At 37.4% G+C, this 21,963-nt stretch overlaps 1 long non-coding RNA gene across 1 annotated transcript in view; it reads right to left on the bottom strand.

Annotated features, from left to right (window-relative positions):
* Positions 1-15,967: 15,967 nt before the first annotated feature.
* LOC137643986 (uncharacterized) overlaps positions 15,968-21,963 on the bottom strand; it is a 67,197-nt gene continuing 61,201 nt past the window's right edge. The window contains exon 3 of the long non-coding RNA XR_011045108.1: positions 15,968-16,679. This is a non-coding gene — a long non-coding RNA (uncharacterized lncRNA). The remainder of the gene's footprint in view (positions 16,680-21,963) is intronic.

A 21,963-nucleotide genomic window follows, 5' to 3' on the forward strand; every position in this document is an offset into this window, starting at 1 on the left:
GAGATAGGGTGCGCCAGATGGAGCATTCCTTCCAAAGCCTGACACCCAAGGGCGGAGAGCAGCTCTTGCAGCCCGGAGAGATTCATTATCAGCCTGAAAGAGGTGAGGGGATTAGTGATGAAGGAGAAGACCGTTCTCCGCAATAAGCGATGTATACATATATAAAGAACAAATTAAATCATCGGCAAAGGATACCAAAAGGAACAAACTAGAACCAACTTACATCATCATTCAGGAGTAGGGATGACAGCTCGTAGCAGAGCGTGCATGACTCCGGGAACCATACCATGTAGGGGGGCTTGTCCCGGTTCCCGAGAGAAGGATATGGCGCAATGCGCATGGGACCGGCATAGGTCATGGCCCAGGGGATCATTACAGGCAGCGGGGCAGCCCTTGGCAGCGCAGCGGACCTTCTGTAAAAGAAAGGAGACATAAGTCTGGATGTTCCTTGAGACTCTGGTCAGTGATCAGATCAACCAAAAGAATCTAGATAACATTAATAATGTGTGCATAGCATCGTTCTATAATTGATAGCTAGAGCTACAAATTAATATATTAAAACAAAATCAGAATAAACTAATGTACACTGCAGATTCACGAACGAGCCGAGGATGCAGTGACAGGTCTTTAACCACGTATCATGTAACTATAAACATCAGCGGTAAAATAATGTTAATCTCAATGCTGATCGTCTGGGTGATCTCCGGTGAAGCCGGAGATCCGGTGAAAAAGGTCCATAATAATGAAATTGTGATTAATCATGAAAAAGGTTCGTGTGCATAAGGCCGAAGCCGGAGTCCGAGTGCAGGGGTTCACCGTTGCACTCCAAATATCTGACTGGTTTCCAACTCAATGAGTATCCCTTATAGCGGAGTAGAACTCAAGGCGGAGAGGATGAACGATCCGAACCTACTCCCAAGGCGGAGCGGGGAGAGGACGGAACTATGGGTGGCGGCATAAAGCGGGCCCAAAATAATGACTCATACACGAACGGGACCTATTAATAATGCTAGCTATATTAACAGTAACCACATAAATAAAACGTAAATATCATCAAACGTAAATATCCTAAACCCGTAGAAGGAGAGGGGGGAGGGATAACTTGTGAGCGTATAAAACGGAAAACGGGAAATCCACCTCTCTTACTCGAGATTAAGAAAGAAAACGAGAGAAAGGGTAACTCGTAACTGTAGTAACAGAAAACGAGAACTCCATGCTCACGCTCTCATGGTTACACTATAAAGAACCTGAAGCACACAATAATATGATATAAGAATAATAATAAAATTGTAATAACCATGAACGAAGAATAATGACTGCGTAACAAATAAATATAAAGATTTAGTCTAAAAACGACCGCCTTCCCGAGGCGGGTACTTAAACTATAATAAAGCCAAGAACGTTATTCTTCGTTCGTCCAAATTGGACTTGCTAGCAAAAAATACCATAGTAAAACAATAATAAAATAATGATAATAATAATGGTTCACAAATCGTAAGTGATATAACCTAGATGACAGAGTACCCGATGGGCAATATTAACTTGAAATACCAGCGAAGCGAACAACGCCACAATGGCTGCCGACGCCGAGGAAGGCCAAGCCGATCCAAAATTAAAATCCACATTACTGGAAAGAGAACAAATGCCCGGTACTGTAAAAAGCTGTCAAAACAAACTATGGTACTTAACATTGGTAAAGGTGAAGTAGTAGCGTCAGTCATGATGAATTAAAGCCAAAAACGGGCAAAAACACCAAGAGCACAAACAAATATGACTAAGCGAGCAAGTCCTAAACAGAAGGATGTCCTAGAGGGCGCTCGTGTTAGGTGTCGGTGGCGTGGTCCAAGTGTGGTTTCTAGGGCCTCTGTTACGGCCCTTCCCTTTGATGAAGGAATTATCTAAATGGAAGACAGCCTGTGAATAGTGGTTTTCACACGCCCCTGCTATATACACGACACCCACAAGGTGCTCGCGCGAGGGTAGTAACCTCTGCATTCCATGCTTTTATCTTTCTCTGGTATGTTTGGAAGATTTATATCAGAAAAGTGTAAAGAAGGACCTTTTCACCGGCCGTCACAGGTCGACCCAGAAATACAGTATGTTGTGAGGAAATACAAATAGCAAAAAATATAACATTACAAAAATGAACAAAACTTATTCGATAATGTGTGGGTTAAAAATTTATCAAAGTAATAACAGATTGGTAGTGACCATTACATAAAACTTGCATCCCACTCCTGTGATATAAACAAGGGTAAATTGGTAGTGATTATCCCTAAAATGCGGTATAGAAGTGTATCACCGGCTAATATTTGAGCAAGGTGATTAATGAAATACAATGATACAAGAGCCATAAACATAAGAAGGTAACAAAGAGAAAATAAATAACTAACACATTTTGGGTATGACCACAAAGAAACTTTACACAAATATAAACTAAGTAACCTATGAAAGGGAGGATGGTGCACTTCACTTTTAAGAAGAAAAATACATACATACATACATATACCAAAGCACTTCCCCCAATTTTGGGGAGTAGCCGACATCAACAAATGAAACAAAACAAAAAAGGGAACCTCTACTCTCTACATTCCTCCAGCCTAACAAGGGACTCAAACGAGTTCAGCTGGTACTGCTAGGGTGCCACAGCCCACCCTCCCACATTATCCACCACAGATGAAGCTTCATAATGCTGAATCCCCTACTGCTGCTACCTTCGCGGTCATCTAAGGCATCAGAGGCAGCAGCAGGGCCTACCGGAACTGCGTCACAATCGCTCGCCATTCATTCCTATTTCTAGCACGCTCTCTTGCCTCTCTCACATCTATCCTCCTATCACCCAGAGCTTTCTTCACTCCATCCATCCACCCAAACCTTGGCCTTCCTCTTGTACTTCTCCCATCAACTCTTGCATTCATCACCTTCTTTAGCAGACAGCCATTTTCCATTCTCTCAACATGGCCAAACCACCTCAACACATTCATATCCACTCTAGCTGCTAACTCATTTCTTACACCCGTTCTCACTCTCACCACTTCGTTCCTAACCCTATCTACTCGAGATACACCAGCCATACTCCTTAGACACTTCATCTCAAACACATTCAATTTCTGTCTCTCCGTCACTTTCATTCCCCACAACTCCGATCCATACATCACAGTTGGTACAATCACTCTCATATAGAACTCTTTTTACATTCATGCCCAACCCTCTATTTTTTACTACTCCCTTAACTGCCCCCAACACTTTGCAACCTTCATTCACTCTCTGACGTACATCTGCTTCCACTCCACCATTTGCTGCAACAACAGACCCCAAGTACTTAAACTGATCCACTTCCTCAAGTAACTCTCCATTCAACATGACATTCAACCTTGCACCACCTTCCCTTCTCGTACATCTCATAACCTTACTCTTACCCACATTAACTCTCAACTTCCTTCTCTCACACACTCTTCCAAATTCTGTCACTAATCGGCCAAGCTTTTCTTCTGTGTCTGCAACCAGTACAGTATCATCCGCAAACAACAACTGATTTACCTCCCATTCATGGTCATTCTCGTCTACCAGTTTTAATCCTCGTCCAAGCACTCGAGCATTCACCTCTCTCACCACTCCATCAACATACAAGTTAAACAACCATGGTGACATCACACATCCCTGTCTCAGCCCCACTCTAACCGGAAACCAATCACACTTCATTTCCTATCCTAAGGCCCCGTCCACACGAGCGATCTTTGCTCGGTAAACTTTGCCTCTTTGCGAGCTAAGCCTGTCGAACGCATTTAAGCTCTTGTCCAAACGACGGTGGTTGGGTAGTGAAAGACTGACAGCTCGTGGGCCGTGGCCGCCTAGGGTACTGCAGGTGTGACAGGAACTCCACTGTCCCGTGACGTAATTTTTCTGCTATTCTATACTGTTTACGTGAAGTGAATATAGTTGTTTGTAAGAGGATAAGGGCAAGGTGTAATTTATATACTTGAATTATATTGAGGCACAGACATATCTGTGTATGAAGACGTTTGAGAAAGTCAACAAGTAGATAAAGCACGTGGCAACAAATAACCCTGAAACATTCATCGTCAACGAAATTATAACAATATCATGAAAAAACGTAAACAAAATAGTAAGCAGCACAGATATTTAAAGGAAATGAGTTCAATAAATAATATAAAACTGAGAAAGATAATTTATTATTAAGATATATGTAATAATACAGTACATTGCATAAGTTGCAATTTAGAGCTTTTATTTAATTTCTTTGTTTATAAGATTTACCTTAATTAGGAGTATTGATAATTTATAAGCAGTGCATATATATATATATATATATATATATATATATATATATATATATATATATATATATATATATATATATATATATATATATATGAGTGAGTGTATGTATGTATGTCTGCATATATATATATATACATATATATATATATATATATATATATATATATATATATATATATATATATATATATATATATATATATATATATATATATATATGCAAAAGCAGATGTATATATTCGAAAGTGACGGCATGTCATTAGTGTGACAGCTTTATCCCTTTATTGGAAGACGAATTTCCGTCAGGGAAAACCCTTGCCAGGCAAACCCTTGATACTTCGCTAAACATCAGGGAAGCCCTGTGCGAAGCTTTGCTCGCGGTTTCTCCATTTCTGACGTCACACCGAGCAAAGCTTACCAAGCAGTGCTCGCTCGTGTGGACGGGGCCTAACACATGCTTTACTACCTTTGTAGAAACTTTTCACTGCTTGCAACAACTTTCCACCAACTCCATATAACCTTATCACATTCCACATTGCTTCCCTATCAACTCTATCATACGCTTTCTCCAGATCCATAAACGCAACATACACCACCTTACCTTTTGCTAAATATTTCTCGCATATCTGCCTTACTGTAAAAATCTGATTCATACAACCCCTACCTCTTCTAAAACCACCCTGTATTTCTAAGATTGCATTCTCTGTTTTATCCTTGATCCTATTAATCATTACTCTACCATACACTTTTCCAACTACGCTTAACAAACTAATACCTCTTGAATTACAACACTCATGCACATCTCCCTTACCCTTATATAGTGGTACAATACATGCACAAACCCAATCTACTGGTACCATTGACAACACAAAACACATATTAAACAATCTCACCAACCATTCAAGTACAGTCACACCCTCTTCCTTTAACATCTCAGCTCTCACACCATCCATACCAGACGTTTTTCCTACTCTCGTTTCATCTAGTGCTCTCCTCACTTCATCTATTGTAATCTCTCTCTCATTCTCATCTCCCATCACTGGCACCTCAACACCTGCAACAGCAATTATATCTGCCTCCCTATTATCCTCAACATTCAGTAAACTTTCAAAATATTCCGCCCATCTTTTCCTTGCCTCCTCTCCTTTTAACAACCTCCCATTTCCATCTTTCACTGTCTCTTCAATTCTAGAGCCAGCCTTCCTTACTCTCTTCACTTCTTTCCAAAACTTCTTCTTTTTCTCTTCATATCAATGACCCAATCCCTGACCCCACCTCAGGTCAGCTGCCTCACGTACCTTGCGCTTTACTTCCACATTTTTCTCTTTATATTTTTCATACTTCTCTACACTATTACTCTGCAGCCATTCTTCAAAAGCCCTCTTTTTCTCTTCCACTTTTACCTTCACTCCTTCATTCCACCATTCACTGCCCTTCCTCATGCTGCCTCCAACAACCTTCTTGCCACACACATCACTTGCAATCCCAACAAAATTTTCTTTTACTAACTTCCACTCCTCCTCTAAATTGCCAGTTTCTCTTACTTTCACTTCGTCATATGTCATTTTCAACCTTTCTTGATATTTACTTTTTACCCCTGGTTTTATTAGCTCTTCAACCCCCACTAGCTCCCTTTTACATCCACCTACTCTATTCCCCCACTCTTTTGCTACAACTAATTTTCCTTCCACCAAAAAATGATCAGACATACCGTTAGCCATACCCTTAAACACGTGCATGTCTTTCAATCTTCCAAACATTCTTTTAGTTATCAACACATAATCCATTAATGCCCTTTCTACTACTCTTCCATTTGCCACTCTTACCCATGTATACTTATTTTTATCTTTCTTTTTGAAAAAGCTATTACTTATCACCATCTCTTGCTCAACACACATATCCACCAGTCTCTCACCACTCTCATTTTCACCTGGTACGCCATACTTCCCAATGACACCTTCTACCTCTCCAGCGCCCACTCTAGCATTTAAATCACCCTTGACAACTAAATAAGAAGAAAAATAAGTTTGCTATTAAGAGAAAAAACTGAAATACACAATCTTCACTTACAGCTACACACATACACATCACAATATGTGACAGTACAGAGTGATACTGCACACTGTCCTTCCAATACTACTTTTGGGGTTTCTGAGGGAGTTGCCTCCCCTTCAAGACCCGTTACAATAACCACACCTGGATCTTCCGCAAATGTCAAAACTGGTGTCTGGATATCTCAGAATATCATCCTCTTCAGTTTATCAAGCAAAATGGACCTTGTTTCTGTGGATGGTATCGTTGGAAAAGGGTGTCTTCTCTCGGAGCCTCTATACCCCTGAAAGCCTATTTTACTGTTTTCCGAGAGGGAAAACTTTCCTCAGTGTCATCAGTGAAAGTCTATAGTTCGGCCTGGAGAAAGGTCTCAAGACTAAAAGAGGTTGACCTTTTCCTCTTTGGTAGAGCTGCCCATGTATGATCGAAGTTGGAAATATGTCTGCCCTTCGTCGAAAAGGAGGCCTTTATCCTAGAAGGTGACCATAGTTGTACATAACATAGGGGAGGCTTCATACAAACCACTGTCCTTGGCGACAGACCATAGCTTACATTGAAAGTGGTCATTGTCACCTACTTCAACCAGGAGGGTTGGTGAGATCTGTGGTTTTTCCTACGACATCGCTTACTCAAGAAAATGGAGAGAAGTTTTTAGTTCTCTTTCATTTCTGATTTTGTGGCTAAGACTCAAAATATGTTGATACCTGGTATTAGGTCACATCTTTTCAGATTTGGAGTCTTAAAGAAGGAACCAATCTTCCTGATCGGTTATTGTGTGTTCATGAGGGAGCTAAGGCGCTGCCTACACACACGAAGCTTGTTCCTGGAGAAACATCTCTATGTCAGTGACAGGAAAGTTAAGAAAAAGATAACTAAGAACACGATTTGTGCATAATCCAGAGAGGTCACTGACGTTGTTTCAACCCCTTTATCTTCCTCCCAAAGGGGAAGAAGTCACAGACATTACGATGTTAGGGACATAAGTACATCCCTGGCACTCAGAACGATCCTTTCTGTGATGCAGGTTTATAAGTGGGTCACTTGAAGCATCAAACACCTTCACAGCCCACTACCTGCAAGACGCGACACTAAAGTTCCTAGACGTGTTCTCTCTAGGCCCTGCGATATCAATTCACCAAGTGGTCTAGCTACTTTAGCACCTCTCACAGGACTTTTAAGTCGAGGACACAGGTTATGGTTTTAATCTGAGATGAATGTAAAATGATGACTGATTTTCTTTTTTCATCTTCCCCTTTCTGGGGTCATAGAATAACACTCTGTTAGTTAGTCTCATTTACTAAAGGTAGCCCCATGTAGCTCATAGCTATTATATACATATTGTATTTTAAATGTTATGCCCCGCACTTCTTACAAGGGAAAGTGTGGCGAGTCTGTTTAAGACAGTGTGTCCTCGCAAACCTTTGCGTGTATTTTACCTGAGACATAGTCACAGATGTGTTCTTATAATTGCTTATTTCTAGAGCATGGGCTGTCGACCCACTGTTAACGAGGTATCAGGATCCCTGTGCATCATCATGCTTGTGTAGAAATCCTGGGTAAAGGTGTCCAGCCAGTTGGAAAGGGGACTTCCACCTGCCTAAGGGTTTTTATTTGTGAAGGAACAAACAATAAATTTAAGACATTTGTATTTTTCCTTACTATACAAACCTGAGCTCTTTATACAAATTTGCCTGACATCACCTACTTCCAGAAGTCCTGTATACAATCAAAGTGGAGTTATAGAGAGCAGGGGTGCTTCCAGCTACCAACTGGTAATAACCTAATGTATATTGTTGTCGACACCTCATTGAAAGTTTTAATAGCAGTATTACCGCTTTGCTGAAATCATACTCTTAGTAAAGAAATCAAGATTTGTATCATTAGGAAAAAATTTGAATTACTTCCAAAAATTTCCCTATTAATGATAATTGAAAGGGGAGAAAATATGAATTCCTTCAATTGCATAAATACATGTGTCAAATATGTTCTGCTATACATACTGTACCTAAAACTTGGCCTTATTGAACATAGCAATTAGAAAATATTCCAACAATTTTGTGAGGTAACCTTTAAATTTATAATACTATCTAGTAACATTTTCTTGACACAATTATTGTTTTAAATAGGGTAATAAATTTTCTCACAACAAAGTTGGTATCAAACAAGTTATTGCCCCCATTCTAGAACTTACTAAGAGATTTCTTTATTACGCCATTGTTCTAAAATATGGAAAGAATTTCTTCTTGTTTTTTTTCTTCATTTATTAATAGGAGTGTCACACACAACATAGGAAGGCACCATACTTGACATACACAAATACTTGGCATGCTCCCTTCAAGAAATGTCAATTACATAAGTATTTTATACATCTTACAGAAATGAAACTTATTATAGAAATACAATTCAGTTATATTTAGTCTTTACTATGAATCCAGAAAGGCAAATAAATACTGCTAGTAATATACATTAAGACTCATGTTACAAATAAAACATTTACCTGTCTTTCAAAAGCACAAAATCAACAAAGCTTACCAATTAACGCCTACACATAAAATCTGAAGTTCGTTTTTTACCGACAGTATTTCCTTATTGCATTTACCTTCCGGAAATCTGCATAAGGTACTTTTGAATAAAACAAAATGCCCTTAGTCCATCCTAAGAAAAAATAAAGTATATTGGATTTTGATTCCTTCTATAAATGAATATAAAAATTTCAATAAAACATTTGAATGCTTCAGAAATTTTTGGATGAATATATCTCAGCAATCACCATTATTTTTCAATTTCTAAAGTATATTTTTACAATGCAAAGAAAAAAAAATATTTCTATACTACTGTACTCACCTGATGTATTATATATTGCTTCTTCTCCAGAAGCTTGATGTATTAATATTTACCAGCAAAATTGATAAAAAAAAAAAACAGTTTTCTTTCCTTAAAAAATACATGCTCCCAGTAAAGTAATGAAACAATCTAACAGTTACTGATAAATAGCACGCTAGGTGTTGCCCATTTTTCAGTAGCAAATAGTCTCAATACCTTGATGTCACAAGTCAGTGGGGAGGCAGATGGACATGTACATCAGGCAAGTATAGAAATGAAAAAAATTATAATTAAAATTCTGTTTATTTCTATGAACATCCCCTGATGTTCATTTTGCTATGCTAAATGTCTATTCTCAGATGAAATACTTACAACTATTTCTGATATCAGAAAGTGAACATGGAAAGTGTAACCGATTCTTAGTCTTCAATTATTTCCGAATGAAGGCAAAAGACAATCAACTTAAGCTTCCACACCCCACCTTAAAACATAGTATTTGTAGCTATTAAATTTACAAGTGAAAGTTTCCCAAAGATTCAAAATTTAACTTATTACATATGTAAAACCCCATCCCAATCCTGAAAAGTAGACCTAATTATTGCTGGCATATACTGACAGATTTGAATATATCCGTTAAATACCTGAAAGTACTGTAGATGTTTAATTCCAGATGCTTGAATACCAAATTAAATTGAGATTGGAAATAATTCCAAAAGGATGCCTTAAAAGTTTTAACAATATGTTGCTGGCTAGTTTGGTTATTGATACATTCTCAGCCTGAAACCCTTAAAATAAACAACATACTGTTTTTGATACAAATTAAGACTTATAGAGGGCAATCTAGAGGATTGCAAAAAAAAAAAAAAACAACAACTCTGGGTTTGAGAATGTCATCAAAAGTGATAAGGTGAGAAGCGGATGTGTTTGGATGAACCACTTTTGAAATGGCTCGTCAGAACATGTTGAATTATTGTGACAACCTTCTCGGACACTTGACTGTAGATAGTCCAGTTCTGCAGATTGATTCCTTGAGACCCAAACAGGTCTAATAAAAGAGAAATTGTGGTTCACAGAAAGCCTGAACTTTTGTTACAAACCTGCTAGGAAATGTGTAAAAGTCTAGATTTTTAAGTAGCTAAAATGGAATCTTCAACATGCTCAGGGATTCAGAACCAGATGACAAAACACTGTTTTGTCAAGAGCATTTAGTGTTTCTATAAGGTCATCCAAATGGTAGTGACTGGCCCCACCTTTGTTTTAATTTCACAAATCTGCTGGGGAAAAAATTGTTTTATGCTTGGTGGGTGAATTTACAAACATGCTCAAAACACTCAGATATAACGACAAATGTAGAACCCAACCACTTGGAAGTACTAGACTAACTACTGTACTTGGCTAATTTTTCTTCTACTTTAAATTTTTTTCCGATTTGATCATGCCAAAGATTTCTTAGAGCAGTATTTTATGGCACATTTGTTCCCCAAACTAACCACCGAGATAATTTAGTACACAATTGCCCAAAAGCAACTCCTAAGACACAGCGCATGGGATTGTTAGCAACTTGGGAGCCAAACACTACCTTGAGTTTGGGCAACCCAGTGGGGAAGTGCTTTATCTATTAGCCTAACTCTTTATCTACATGACTAAAACAGTGGAATAATTGGAACCCCGAGACTTCCCACTATTTAGTCAAAATATCCATTCATTACCTTCATCATAACACCCACATAAGCTGATACATACCTCCATATAAGCATCACTTCCTGTATCTGGAACTGGGAGGATGACCTCATATTTTTTTTGGTTTTGTACAGTCAAGTGATGATGCACGTCTGAATACATGTTAATCATCTACTCCCTAGTTTGCAATTTGGTTTTCGTAAAGGCCTTGGAGCATGTGATGCCCTTCTTACAATCTCCAATGCTGTACAGAAATCCCTTGATTGTGGTCAGGAAGTTCTTTGATTGGCCTTGATTTTAGTGCTGCCTTTGACCGTGTTAATCATGAGGCCCTTGTTTTCAAACTCAAACAGTTGGGAGTGAGTGGGTCGTTCCTTAGCATTATTATTGATTTTTTAAGTAATAGATCTCAAAGAGTTGTTGTTGATGGGCACCATAGTGAGTATAGGAATGTGATATCCGGTGTTCCACAGGGAAGTGGTCTTGGCCCATTACTTTTCATACTATATACACATGACGTGGTTTGGCCTAGAAAACAAGCTTGTTGCATATGCAGATGATGCTACTCTCTTTGCATCAATTCCATCTCCTGAATGTAGATCTGGGGTTGGTGAATCCCAATAGAGATTTAGCTAAAAATTAGTGCATGGTGCAAATTATGGGGTATGAAGTTGAATCCTAACAAAACTCTAATTATGATTGTAAGTAGGTCAAGGACGGTGGCTCCTCAACATCCGGATTTCGGTATTGATAATGTTTCTTTAAATTTGTATGGCTCTCTTAAAATTTAAGGTATCATTCTCGACAGCAAATTTACTTTTGAGAAACACATTAGTTCTGTGTCTTCTTCAATTGCACAAAAAATTGGCTTACTGAGAAAGTCTTACAAGATTTTTGGTGATCAATCTATTTTGAAGAAGTGTTTTAATTCTTTCATTCTACCTTGTTTTGAGTATTGTTCTCCTGTCTGGTGTTCAGCTGCTGATTCTCATCTTAATTTGTTGGACAGAAACTTACGGTCTATTAAATTTCTTATTCCTGATCTAGATATTAATCTTTGGCACCATCGTTCATTGTGCATGTTGCATAAAATTTTTCATAACTCTGACCATCCTTTACATTCAAATCTCCCTGGACAATTCTATCCTGTTCGTAATACTAGGCAGGCCTTCTCCATCATGAGAATCAATACTACACAGTATTCTAGAAGTTTTATTCCAGCTGTTACCAAGTTGTGGAATGACCTTCCTAAGCGGGTAGTTGAATCAGTAGAACTTCAAAAGTTCAAAGTTGGAGCAAATGTTTTTATGTTGACCAGGCTGACATGAGTTTTTTTTATAGTTTATATATGACATATCTGTTTTTGACATTGTTAATAGATTATATAGGACATATCTGTTTTGACCCTGTTACTGTTTTTAGAATGATATGTTGTTAATTTATTCTCATCATTTATTTATTTCCTTAATTCCTTTCCTCACTGGGCTATTTTTCCCTATTTGAGCCCTTGGGCTTATAGCATCTTTCTTTTCCAATTAGGGTTGTAGCTTGGCTAGTAATAATAATAATAATAATAATAATAATTAAGGTTTGCCTACTGCAACTGGTTCGTAGACTTGGTATTTATTGAGGGATATCTTATATCTAAAATTCCCAGGACCTAACTTACTTTACATAACTGGCAACTAAAGGCAATCTGTAAATAGATTGACCATTAACTGAAGTTAACATATTCAAACTAATCAAATTTATTAAAAGATGGTTATTTATTAAAATAATCTGTAAGTTCCATACTGACAGGTAACAACACTGGAAACAGACCATAATTAGGGACTAGTTTGGCAGCAATCCATCTAGTATATTAAAAGGCTCGTGCATTCGACATGGAGTTTAAATAGCGGCTTTACTCTTCATTTGGAATATTTGATAAAATTTGGCTAAAATTAACCATGTACCCTATAGTTTACTTGGCTTTTTAACCATGTACCCTATAATTTACTTGGCTTTTATAAGTACTCCATGTTAGACCAATTCAAATTATTTAAAACTATAAAAATTTACAAGACTGTTTTACAAAAAACTACATACAATGTACAAAAACGTCTGAGATAAGAAAGATTTTAACCAAGCAAGTGAGTGTGTCTAAGCCATAGATTTAATTATCAGAAAAAAGGATAAAATGGGTTAATGGTCAAAGTTATAAAAGAATACCTGACCAGATTAGTTCTGATACGAGGAAAGGAATAAAATATCTAAATTAACAATTTGGCAAATAAGGGATAAATAGCAGTTTTGAGGTACTTTAATGAAAGGAGAAAAATAAGGATCTAGGCTACCCTCTCAGTCTTTAGCCTTGCTACATACAAATGTATAAGGGCTCAAAAATGAGTGAGTGATAATCACTTCACAGAAGGGCAAAAGTCAAAGAATTTGAGGCTCTGTGAGAGGATTGCAACCCTGGGATAAACAGTCTACTATCAGAATTGTTACTGAATAGTATAAAGGACCAGTAGTTACCCCTTCAGCATTTTGGTTAGGGGTGAAAGTGCGTACGATAGGACTAAAATTTTACTCTGAATCTAGAAATAGTTGATTTCTGAGCTACCCAAAAATATATTATTGACATTAAATTCCCAATATAACAAAATACAAACTAGTTAGGCAGTAGAAAAGAAAAAGGTTTGATGTGGAAATACTGTCAACATTTCCTCTATAAACAGCTAGCCTAGTCCTCGCTGCTCAAAAGAATTTCTCCTTAAACACCAAAATTAACTGCCGAGTAAAGTATTTCAATAATATTTCCTATATTCTTACGCACAAAAATTTTTGTTTATTAGGGTAATGATGGTCTTCAAAAAGGGGATTATATTCTATAACAAGATAAGGTAACTGATTAATCTTATACAAGCCAAAATGCCTTGAGGTTTAGAAACTAAAATTACAATTGAACAGTTTAATGAACCTTAAACCCAGTAGCCATTCTTATTTTAAGTGATAAATCATTCAACGACTTATTCACCATGAAATTAAAGAATTGATTGGTATATACTGTTAAGTTTAGAAACAACCATCTCTGAATACCATGACGAAAAAGCTGTGTCAGAACCTACTTTAAAACATAAATCAGTTTTATCAAAAGATTTCCAGCATGCCCAGTCCTAACATTAATCTTGCTTATAACTGTCTCGTAAGTTGCGCACACGTTAAGGCTTATGGCAGAAAAGCATAGCAATTATAAGTGCCTCCAAAGGGATATTGATGCACTAGGATAATTATACTTTTTACTATTAGCTGTAGTTCTAAACTAAATACAGAGAATCCGATATTTTTAGTCATTTCTACAGATAGACTCATAAGGGTAATAAAAACACTAGTGTTAGCCTGTGATGAACTAGAGGCTAAGCTTGTAAGTGAACGAAAATGCACAGTCATCTGGAGTGATCATATGATGCAATTGACCAGCTGAGCTGATACATCACCAATAATAAAATTTAAGAGGATCTATGATATGAAACGCCATTTCCTAATTTAAAATTATATTATTTAAGAACTCTTACTTTAGCGAGAGGAGGGCTATAAGGATCCACCTACCAATCTAATTAACTTCTGCCTCACAATCTAGATGTCATATGAAGTGACTAGGTATGTGGAAATGCAAGGGTTAAGCTGCAGAAGGACTATAGTAATTCATGAAATTGAGACTCACATGGGAGGAACTCTACTTTGTAAGGTGCAGTGAACATTCAGAACCCTTACTGAAGGAACACTATGTACTTATGAGCAATAGATCCGACTATGGTAGTTAGGATACAGTGTGAAACTGGGTTGGCAAGTCAGACTTACCTGCCTACAAGAGAAGGCTTGCTGGCCTTTGAGATTAACAAAGCAAGTTAAATAAGTTAAAACCCAAACAGATTCATCTCTAACTTGGCTGGTAGGCAAATATGGGCTTGTCATCTCCTTATCACCACCAGAAAAACCCACTGTTTTCTCTTTGTAATTTCCTTTTTACTAAAAATTACTTTCCTCAGCTGTTAGGAACAAAGAAAGGCAGGCGTTCTGCTTAAAATGTAAAAGCTTTACTCCTACAAAGTGAATACTCTTCGGTTACATATACACTAACCAAAACATATCTCCTGAGGGAAACTGTGAGATATCTTTATCCTTAGAACAATTATTGATAACTCAGTGCTTTCCCTGTGCAGAAATGTTAACCAATCGACCAAGTAAAGTCATTTAAAAGGAAAATATTTATCACAATCTGACACAGCTGCAACGGAGAAAACTGAAGTATAGTAAACTCCTAGCAGGACTACTTACCATTAACTGCTAGATTGTCACATTACTTTAGCGGGGGCACATATTGTTTGATAGGAAAGAAAATGGGACAAGTTTCGATAAATCTTATGTAAACGTTGATAAAACAAGCCTCTGGAGAAGAAATATGAACATCAGGGGAGGTTCATAGAGATAATTTTCAGATATATTCTGAAGGCAAAATAAAATTAGTGATATAAAATGGGGGACTATAACAAAGGACAAAAGAAACTTGATGAGACGTCTTCAAATATCACAAGCATGTTGCCACCTAGAGTTCAACACTTCGTTATTTAGGTAGCAACGCATCTTTATTACTGCTCCTATTTGGAGATGAAACCTTGGGCCAAAACCTTCACAAGACTCATTACCACCAAGTACTTATGGATTAAAAGAGAAAACACAAGAGACCAACATATCATCATCAAATTCAAGAAGTTATAAATGAAAAACTAAATACATGAATAAAATAAAATTTCACAAATTTTGAAACCAAGTTCAGTATAAAAACCTAAATCTATTTTCTTTCAAGTTCTCTGTCCTGAAAAGTGCCATTAATATTTGTTATTTATATATTTTAGGATTTGTAAACTAAAACCTATTTTCATTACCGTAAGATGTATTAAAGAAAGAATTCTTCACATATGTAACAATAGAGTACCTAAAAAAAACTTTTCAGGCCACGGCATAGTCAAAATCATACAAATAACATTTGGAAAAAAGGCATCAGTTTATAGTTATGTACTGCTGACAAAAATGGATCATGGATCATTGTGTAAAATAAAAGTAGACAATACTGTGTAAATTTAATATCAGTGCAGTTCTGTCATCAACAATGTTCAAATAAGAATTGAAAAAATAAAACAAACAAAGTAAGCTGTTCCAAAATAATTTTTTCATTTTTTTGACAAAAGCCTTTCAGACTACATGTTCATCTTAGCAATAAATAATTATGGAATGTTGTTATTTACATCAAGCTATGGCCTTCGGTATAAAGTTGAACAATTTAGAACTTGAAATTTTCACAAACTTTTCTTTCTTCTTTTGATATCCAGTCATATTAGTACAGTCTCTCACTCAAGTGTCAACATATTTTTAAAAAATCCACACTTAAATACTATCTGACCAAGATCATTGCATTATTACATTTATGATTCGTGCAAATATAGATACAGGATTTGATAAAGAAAGAAGGATTTCACATTTTGCTTTTATAAAGTTGTACAAGATTCTAATGATGGGTAGAAGGACATAAATCACAAAATTATCCATACATTCATTTTGTGCCCATGGACATTAAATAATTAAATAAATAAATGTTTTGAATTCCTTACTAGGTATAAAGTGTACATTCTGCAATAAAATGTTCTGGTGATGTTTACTGTTCAATTTCCAGACTGCTCAGAAAACTACAATCTTCTATCTAAACTTAATACCAAAACTAATAACTTGTTTATTCTTTGGCTTGGCTCACAATTCAGTGCGAGGGGTATTGTTATCTCCATCTGAAAAAAAAAATGGATCATTCAAAATCATAAAAAAAATATAAAATACTTTTATACAAAAATAAAACATTCTTGGTGCACAAATAAAAAACAGTATAGGAGTTACATTGCTACTACTGTAGTAATAAACATGTTTCCTCACATTCATCATCAGTTGAAGTAAAGTACAATACTTCCCTTGACTATTCCATTACTAGTAAATCAATTCCAAATATGTATTTTTCAGTTGGATAAATCTGCAAAACTGAAAGTAGTACAGTATGTAAGACTTACAACAAAACAACTTCAGGCAATCTACTGTAGGTTCTAAAGACATTTATGGTTATCAGAGTGCCATCCTCCTTGCATATAAATAAACATGGAGATGAGAAAAAATTATGATAGAAAAGATTAGTTATCTGGTAAAAGGGCCAATGAATCTAAAAAAGTTGTCTGTAGGAAATCAGAATTATCTCAAGATTGGGTACCATCTCTAAAAGTGTTTCAGGCTGCCTCTTCAGTCTGAAAGTAGCTAGTGCCAAGAAAAGAAGGAATTTTCAGTAAACTCTGAAAATCAACTTCTAAAGATTAACCACTGTCACCAACCTTGTCAGTAGTTAAACTTCTACTGCAATAACAGAAATTGTCAAAAATTCCAGGAACAATATTGTTCCGGTCCAAATCATTTATCAAAATCTTAGCGCAGTGATGGCACGCCACTTGACAGCGTAAACATAACAGAAACACTGCCATGGCGCATCCTTCACGACCAAAGGGACAGCCACAGGAGCTCCAAAGAGGCGAGTGTTCATACAACCATCACGAACAGTTGCAAACCAAGGTTAGTGTGCACAGCCTGAGAAGCGAGTAGACCTTTATCAGCAGGAGCTTGCCCGTCCACCTAGCCAGCACATGGTGAGCAAGCAAGTAGCAAAGCGCAAGACTCTGCCGCCAAACTAGGGCCTGTTTGTTCACGAGCCACAGCAGCATGAACAGGGGCACGAACACTCATCGGGGAACCTGTAGGAGGTTGACAAGTAGCCTTGCACATTCCTAAGGGAGGAGGCACCCACATGTGTGAAAGCAAGCAAGGCTGAGGGTGATTGTCTGCTCACACATGAATATTAGAACAAGAGGGTTCTGTAGAAGGCCAAGGCAATGACCCCGGAGGGTCAGGCCTCACAAGACTCGTTATGTCCGAAGGATACCATCAGGATACTTTGAAGAGCTGGAGCGAGGCACAGGCGACTCTAATGTCGGCTAGTGAGGTACTCGAGGGGGAGACCACTCAAGTGAGGCAGTATTTTCACGTGGGTGAAACGGACGGCCTACCTCAAGAAGGTTAAAGAACAGAATATTTCTCTTGCTAAAGGAACTCAGGGTGCTGAGTGCCCACAGCAGACTGAGCAAGCTCAACTTTGAACAAGTTCAGCCGGCATGCTCAACACGAGGGGATTACAAGTCTGGTCGAGACTTGAGGGACACCCTGCCAGCAACTCCTCAGGTGAGCAAGAAGTTGTGGAGGATGCTTTAGCAATGGGCACGAGACATTCTGGAGGGAACACCACTCCAGAGGCTCGGCGGGAAGGCCATAATCAAACCCTGCAGAGGCAGATGTGCGCTTCTGCTGTGCCCCAAGATTCAGCATCTACAATAGCTGTTCCTTACCCGGGGAACCCGAAAGCCCCAAAGAAGGCCAGAGATGACACAGAGTTATAAGAGATAGAATCCACTTTGCCCGTGGGCACTGCTGCTTTGCTAGTGGAAGAAATGGACCCTCTGCACCTCAGGGTTATCCGGGGGTCAAACGGTTATCACTCTTACATGTTCGTACTCTAAAGGAAACTGAATGAGCAGAGTCAGCAGGAAAAGGAAGAGAGGCCGGAGAGAGAAAAGTTAGGAGTTCTTCAACCTCAAGGATGACACCAATAGAGAAGAATTCCTTTAATACTTCTTTCGTCACCTACTGTACCAGTCCCAATGGGAGGATGGCCACTACTGACACTCCGCAAGGAGAAGCCCGAGTGCAGGAGTGTTGTCTGCATGAAAAGAAAATAGAATGAGGATCCATCTCCTGAGTCAACATAAAGGACCCACGAAAGCAACCTTCAATTCCAGAGCAAACCCATATATTACCAGGCCTCAAAAGACCAGCCACACCTGCAAAAGAAAAAAAAGAAAAAGTGAGTTTATGGCTAGTTCTATTTTTACAATTTATGGAAGAGGGTTACAACACATCTTCACTCCACTGAGTCAAACTCCAGTGACGTAATACACTGGGCGAGTGTGTGAGCTTGTTTAATGTCTGCTAACCAGCAGGGGTATGTTATATCTGGGGTTAAAAGTTTATAGTTAGTTTCAAACTAAGTTGGAACAATATATCAGTAGTAAAGAGCAAAAGGTTTGGATGTGTATAGGAACAAATAACTACTCAAACATTAGAAATATCAGTTGTCCATTCCCAAAATGGTGCTAGGGCCATGTTAGCATGGTATTAAATGGTAAGTGATCTAAATTAACAAGAGAAATCTGCATCATGGATGAACAATCTACTTTGTTCTTCCACATCTGAAATAAAAAGCTGTTCCCCAAGCTTAGCATACCCAGTGGTGGAGATGGTGATTTGTTAGGATTTTCAAACTGAAGAAATCAGTGGATCCTGTGATGAATCCTGGTCTGGTTGGTTAATTGCTTAGACCAGCGGGCCATAATCAATCTGAGTATTCTCCGTCTCATTAAGAATAATTGGAGTTACAGTTGGCCCTTCGAATTTGCAGGGATTAGGTAACACAGAGGCGTGAAGATTGAGAATACGTGAATGCTTTCTGCACAAGGGTGGGTCTATTCATAACCTACCAACTCCCCGACTATTGCCTACTTGCGGTTAACTAACATGCCAGAAACCCAATGTACTGTACTACAGTACATTCTTTTCACATGTTTTCTATCATGGTATTTTAGTTCATAGGACTTTTAAGTGTACATTATTAACACAGCTACAGATAAGGTAAGATAACTCAAAAACAAAATTAATTGCTGCAACATGCTACGTATAAGTAACAACAAAACACTTGTTCCTATCTAACAACACTCAATGACACTGTAGAGTAAAATTGTTACTAATAGTTTATGGATGAAATAAACCCGAAACTTCAAGCAAAAGTGAAAAAATTATTTAATGAAGCATAATTATCTTTTCAAATCATGCTTTTTTTATAAATGTGATAATGCTTGCTTAAAGTAGTTGGTCTGAGATGACGAAATCAAATGCTGTTTGGTTTTAGGCTTTCATATACAGAATAATGCTGTAAATCCACAATTAGTAGTTTTATTTTAATAAATGTATGACAATTTATCCTACCACATGTGAAAAAGAATAAGATAACAAAAAACTGACTAATACACAACTCAACATTTATGAAGTACTGTAGAGGCAGTAAAATTTGAGACGCACTACAATAACTAACACACTTTCTCTTACATGGTAAAAATCCTTATGTTACATGAATATAACATAAATTAACATCCTTTCTTTACAATAAATCTTAATCATATCCCTTCAATTCACTTATCTTCTTTTCGTCATTTTTATCTCATTATTTTCAGCTCATTTCCTTTTAATAATATTTGATTCTTTCCTGCATAATACATTAATACAATTATTTTAGTTGAAATACGTAAATAGAAGGAAAAGTCTAGTCAGGTGTGTGAGAATTATACATAGAAAGTAAAATTCTCTGAGGAATACAGTAATCCCTCACATATAGCGGTTAATGGGGACCAGAAGCGACCGCGATAGGTGAAAAACCGCGAAGTAGGTTCCCTCCCTATTTTTTGAATACATACATTTTTTTTTGTGTACATGTACATGTACAGTATATATAATAACAATAAGTGTATATTAACCCTATGAATCCATATGTTATCATTAGAACATTAAAGAATCATGTAAATAAATACTGATAATATGAATTATATACTGTACATAAAATAAAGTACTATACTGTATAAATACTGTAATATAAATAAAGTAATTAATACATTACGTATACTATATGTACATTTACATTTATACATAATGTATAAATCATATAAATAGAGTGTAAGTATACATGTACATACATATGTAGAAATAAATAGTGTACGTGTATATACAGTAGATATGTTTTTAGAACTCTTTTTTGGGCTCAGGCCATGTCGTCCAGATGGAAGTTCCTTCTTAGTAGTTTCCTAGGTTATATTTAACTACAGTGATATATCCCAGAGAATTTTACTAAAGGTATCCAGAATTCTAACTCCTGGCGCAAGTATCCCTTGTATTATCTTATAGGGATATCGCATAAGATCATAGGACGTATTCTTGACACGCCACATAGCTATCTACACCCCTAATAGCGTTTACGTTTCGAGAGGGGAAAGTGGCAAGAATTGTAGTAGAGCCGTTATTAAGGCAACACTCCTACTCGTACTGTGATTGAGCGCCAGCACGCCGCCGTGTGGCACCATCTAGCCATTCTTTCTCGTGTAGCATTCCTTACCGGTGTTTATCCCGTGTACTTCTCGCTATTTTGGATTGTTTTTGCGCAATGATGTCTTCACTAGCCTCATCTGCCTCTGGAAAGTTAAGTACAGTACTATCTTTAATTTGTATAAATGTAAGCTCTTGCCAGTTATTTCCTTGAAATATGTTCGTAATTAACATAACAAGAGCTGTTGCCCAGCCGGATGGCGTCTTGGACGCGGTGGTTCTTTGCATGTACATTTAGTTAGCCAGAACGACGCTCCCGGCATATTTCGCTTTAATAACTTTAGCTATTTAGCATTTAGCTAGGAATTTTTATATTATGCCCTTGTTTTCGTGGATTTGGCAATTTTATTACCAAGCCCCACGAGTGCTAGGCTTACTAGCCTAGGCACCCATACACTTCATGCATGATATAACCTTCCTGGTAAAGTTTTATTGAAGCTCAGGCAATATTTTATAAAATTAAGATATTACTGTGTAAAATTTTCCCCTTCCAAGATAGTATACGAGAGTGTTTCAGTGACCGATTCTCACTGCGCCTAGGCTAACTAGCCTAGGGGCTTTAGTATACTTTCATACATGTCCCCAATTGCCCTTGTATCATCTTTTAAGTGGAGACTGACACCTCCTATACCTTTTAAGTCGATACCAATCTTCTTGGGAGATTTAAGAGCAATTCCTTTTCCCTCTGACTAGCCTAGGCTAACCCTAGTCAGCTTTGCCGTGAATTTTATTCCGGCAAATCTGGACTAGGGTGTTTCCGTTCCCCTCTCTCAACCA

The sequence above is a fragment of the Palaemon carinicauda genome, chromosome 7 (genome assembly GCF_036898095.1).
Source record: "Palaemon carinicauda isolate YSFRI2023 chromosome 7, ASM3689809v2, whole genome shotgun sequence".
Taxonomy (NCBI): Eukaryota; Metazoa; Arthropoda; class Malacostraca; order Decapoda; family Palaemonidae; genus Palaemon; species Palaemon carinicauda.